Source organism: Sapajus apella, unplaced genomic scaffold (genome assembly GCF_009761245.1).
Source record: "Sapajus apella isolate SASKATOON/1434 unplaced genomic scaffold, GSC_monkey_1.0 scaffold183, whole genome shotgun sequence".
In the NCBI taxonomy this organism is placed as follows: Eukaryota; Metazoa; Chordata; class Mammalia; order Primates; family Cebidae; genus Sapajus; species Sapajus apella.
Genome location: NW_022437123.1, coordinates 484,482 through 489,663, shown reverse-complemented (window position 1 = coordinate 489,663; position 5,182 = coordinate 484,482). Strand labels below are relative to the sequence as shown.

General features: G+C 41.0%; 1 pseudogene; it reads right to left on the bottom strand.

Annotated features, from left to right (window-relative positions):
- Positions 1–3,178: 3,178 nt before the first annotated feature.
- On the bottom strand, positions 3,179–3,929 carry LOC116543163 (annotated as a pseudogene).
- Positions 3,930–5,182: the final 1,253 nt, after the last annotated feature.

The following is a 5,182-nucleotide window of genomic DNA, read 5'->3' as shown; positions in this document are numbered from 1 at the left end:
GTCAATTTTAGAGAAAGTGTGATGTGGTGCTAAGAAGAATGTATATTCTGTGGATTTGGGGTGGAGCATTCTGTATATGTCTATTAGGCCTGCTCGGTCCAGCTCTGCATTCAAGTCCTGGATGTCCTTGTTAATTTTCTGTCTCATTGATCTGTCTAATATTGACAGTGGAGTGTTGAAGTCTCCCACTATTATTGCATGGGAGTCTAAATCTCCTTTTAGGTCATTAAGAACTTGCTTTACGTATCTGGGTGCTCCTGTGTTGGGTGCATATATATTTAGGATAGTTAGTTCTTGTTGGATTGATTCTTTTACCATTATGTAATGCCCTTCTTTGTCTCTTTTGATCTTTGTTGGTTTGAAGTCTGTTTTATCACAGACTAGGATTGCAACTCCTGCTTTTTTTTTGTTCTCCATTTGCTTGGTAAATCTTCTATCCCTTTATTTTGAGTCTATGTGTGTCTTTTTACATGAGATGGGTTTCCTGAATACAGCACACCAATGGGTCTTGACTTTTTATCCAGTTTGCTAGTCTGTGTCTTTTGATTGGGGTGGTTAGGCCATTTATATTCAATGTTAATATTGTTATGTGTGAATTTGATCCTGCCATTTTGTTACTGGCTGGTTTTCTTGACTGTTAGTTGACTCCATTTCTTCATTGCATTTTTGGTCTTTGCCATTTGGTGTGCTTTTGCAGTGACTGGTACTTGTTCCTTACCATGTTTAGTGTTTCTTTCAGGAGCTCTTGTAAGGCAGGTCTGGTGGTGACAAAATCTTTCAGTAATTGCTTGTCTGTAATGGATTTTATTTCTCCTTCACTTATGAAGCTTAGTTTGGCTGGATATGAGACTCTGGGTTGAATGTTCTTCTCTATAAGGATGTTGAATATTGGCCCCCACTCTCTTCTGACTTGTAGGGTTTCTGCTGAGAGATCCACTGTGAGTCTGATTGGCTTCCCTCCGTGGGTGACCCGAACTTTCTCTCTGGCTGACCTTAGCATTTCTTCCTTAATTTTAACCCTGGTGAATCTGACGATTATGTGCCTTGGGGTTGCTCTTCTTGAGGAATATTTTTGTGAAGTTCTCTGTATTTCTTGGATTTGAATGTTGGCCTGCCTTGCTAGGTTGGGGAAGTTCTCCTGGATAACAACCTGGAGCACGTTTTCCAGCTTGGATTCATTCTCCCCATCACATTCAGGTACACCGATCAATCACAGATTAGGTCTTTTCACATAATCCCATATTTCTTGGAGGCTTTGTTCATTTCTTTTCACTCTTTTTTCTCTTGTCTTGCCTTCTCTTTTTATTTCATTGAGTTGATCTTCAATCTCTGATATCCTTTCTTCTGCTTGATCGATTCACCTATTAAAACTTGTGTTTGCTTCACGTAGTTCTTGTGCTATGTTTTTCAGCTCCACCAAGTCATTTATGTTCTTCTCTAAGCTGGTTATTCTAGTTAGCATTTCATCTAACCTTTTTTCAAGGTTTTTAGTTTCTTTGCACTGGGTTAGAATGTGTTCCTTTAGCTCTGAAAAGTTTGTTATTACTCACCTCCTGAAGCCGGCTTCTTTCAATTCGTTGCACTTTCTCGGTCATGTTGTGATCCCCTGTTGACAAGGAGTTGTGATCCCTTGAAGGAGAAGAGGCGTTCTGGTCTTTGATGGTTTCATCTTTTTTGCGCTGGTTTTTTCCCATCTTCATGGATTTACCTGGCTCTGATCTCACGGAGCTGCTCGATGAGGTCGCTTGTCTGCCTTTGGAGGAGCTACTGGGTTTCCAGGGACTCCTTCAGGTTACCAGGTAGGCTTCCTGTGTCATTTTTGTTTACACTGGGAGGTTAGGCCTGCCTCTTCTGCTGACCTAGAGGCAGTGCTGGGTGGTCAAGAACACTGTCCAGTTGCTACATAGGCTTCCTGTGTTTTTTGTTAAAACATGAAGGCTAGTCCCGCCTCTTTAATGGTGGATTGGCCTTTCCTCCATGGAGCTGGATCTTTCAGGGTTCAGCTCAGACTGAGGCACTGGCTACACAACCCGCCAGAGTTAGTGCTTCAGCCCTCTGGGGTTTGTGGGGGAAGGTAGGGACCCACGTGGCTACATCATCTGTCTCCCTGCTTTCAGCTCTCTCTTTGTCTGGGCAGGGGGAGGAGGTGATAGCTCGGTCCACAGGCTCGCCCGGCCAGTTTATGGGCTTATGCGTTTGCTTAGATCTATGCAACAATCCGGGACACCATCCCAGATTATTATTCAACTCTGCTCTTGTAATTCCTGGTGCTTGACTGGCAAAGATCCCCTGTTCTGTGTATTGCTGAGGTTTTGGGGGAAGCGCTGTATCTGGACCAGGGTGGCAGAGGGGGAGCCTCCAACTCACTGGTAAGATGCACTTTCTGGGTGAAGTTGCACCCCTCCCCACCGCGGTCTGCTCTGCCTGGGCTTTCTCACCGTCCAACTAGACCCGTTGAAACGCACCTGGTACCTTGGTTGGAGCTAGGAGATGTCTCGATTTCTGCGTCTCTCTTGCTGGATGCTGTGCACCAGAGTTGTGTCTATTCAGCCACCTTGTTCCCCTGAAAAAAGTGTTTTAAAAGACATTTAGCAGAATTATGCTTTGTGGGCCACACAGGTTATTGGTTCAAGTTAATGCAATCAGGCCTTATAAGGTTTGTTTTCTGTGTTCCATTCTAAAGAGCATAAATATTAAATACTTATAAAACACACTTCATTCAAAGTGCTTAAATACAAAACACAATTTGAGCATAAAACAATGCATTATGGTCTCATGGATATATTTATAAAACACTGTAATGAAAAGGCAACAGCCTCAAGTAAGTAGATAATACTATACAACTCTTGCTCAACAAATGACATTTTAAACAAAGGGAGAAAAAGCCCAAGCAATATTAATTAGTGTTGTTCTTTTAGTTGTATTTAATGTGATTAAAGAAGAAATTTTCAAATTCCTGGTAGTGGTATTAAAATTAACTCACTTTTAAACTGGATTAAAAATGATGCTAACTCTTCAGAGAACTTAATTTTGACATTCTACCTGAAAGAAAATGTTGACTTTACAGCTGACAATATGACCAAAATATGCAAGAGTGCAAATCGCAAGTGACAGCACGGAGTTGCCCCTAAATGTTTCACATTTCGTGGTGACCTAGGACAGTGTTCATTGATACAACATGTCATAAACCAGACTTTCTTGGCTCAAAGACAAGTGTAGAAAATCATGATTCTTATAAGATCTCTCATAAAGTCCAAGAACAAACATACTCAACAACTACAACAACAAAAATCTAAACTGTGCACTTTTGTTTCTTAAAAAACAAAAGAGTATAAATCAGATTTTTAAACTATACAAGAAAATTCATTGTTACAACTCTCATAGCTGTATCCACCTTCCTGTTCAGCTGAAGGGATGAAGCACGACAGCCACAACTTTGTTACAGACTAAAATCCAGCAGGTAATTCCAACACCACCTGCTACTCTAGTAGGAAAGACTACCCAGGCAGTCTAGCGGGGTTATCCATTTACTCGGCAACACAGCCGCAGGGACAGAATAATGAGTACTTCCAAATGAGTGAGATCATCAGGGCAGCCTGCAAAATGTAGAAATCGACACTTATCACCCATTTTATCTTGCGTAATAGAGCTCTCCAAGCTTTCATCTGAGTTTTGAGCTTATCTGTCATCTTGTTGATCTTTCTTTCCAGCCTGGCATATCTGGCAAACTCGTCCATCATGTTGACCGTGGAGAGTGCCTGCTTCATGTCCTTGATCTCCACTCTCATCTGTGACTCCCCCACATCCTTCTGCAGCACCCTGGACATGAAAGATGAGAAGGATAGGAGGAGGATCCTAAGAACATTGCACCCAAACACGAAGCTGAGCGCTAGCAACCATGCCCAGTGGTGGGCCCAGACTGAGCTCATCCAGGTGGCTCCTGACTGCGCTGGGTCCACTACGGCAGCTCTATGGGGACAACAGCTGCGCGGCGCTTTGTTTTTCTTTTTTTTTTTTTTTTTTCAATTTCATGTAGTTCTGCTCTGATCTTGGTTATTTCCTTTATTCTGCTGGGTTTGGGTTTGGTTTGGTCTTGTTTCTCTAGTTCCTCGAAGTGTGACCTTAGTATGTCAGTTTGCACTATTTCAGTCTTCTTGGGTAGGCATTTAGGGCTATGAACTTTCCTCTTAGTGCCACCTTTGATGTATCCCAGAGATTCTAATAGATTGTGCCATTATTGTCATTAAATAATTTTTTAAATTTTTATCTTGATTTCCTTTTTGATCCAATGCTCATTCATCAGCAGATTAAATATATTTACTCTCCATATATTTGCATGGTTTTGAAGGTTCCTTTTGGAACCTTCCAGTTGGAAGTTGGAGTTGATTTCCAGCTTTATTTCACTGTGGTCTGACAGAATGCTTAATATGATTTCAATTTTCTTAAATTTACTGAGGATCATTTTATGGCCTATCATATGGTCTATCTTGGAGAAAGTTCCATGCACTGTTGAATAGAATGTGTATTTGTGGTTGTTGGGTGAAATGTTCTGTATATATCTGGTAAGTCCATTTGCTCCAAGGTATAGTTTAAATCCATTGTTTCTTTGTTGACCTTCTGTCTTGATGACCTGTCTGGTGCTGTCAGTGGAGTACTGAATACCCCACTATTATTGTGCTGCTGACTATCTCATTTCTTAGGTTTATTAGTAATTGTTTTATAAATTTGGGAGCTCCAGTGTTAGGTGCATATATGTTTAGGATTGTGATATTTTAATCTTCTGTGAATCTTATATGTTATCTAATGCTTATGTCTCACAGCTCTTAAGATTCTTTCCTTCAACTTGACTTTAGATAACCTGATGACAACGTGCCTAAGTGAGGATCTTTTGGCAGTGAGTGTTCCAGGTGTTCTTTGTGCTTTTGTTATTTAGATGTCTAGGTCTCTAGCAAGGCTGGGGAAGTTTTCCTTGATTGTTTCCCCAAATGTGTTTTCCAAGCTTTGGAATTCTCTTCTTCCTCAGGAACACTGATTGTTCTTGGGTTTTGTCATTTAACATAATCCCAGACTTCTTGGAGGCTTTGTTCATTTTTCTCATTTTTTCTTTGTCTTTGTTCGATTGGGTTAATTCGAAGACCTTATCTTTGAGCTCTGAATTTCTTTCTTCTACTTGAGAACCTGC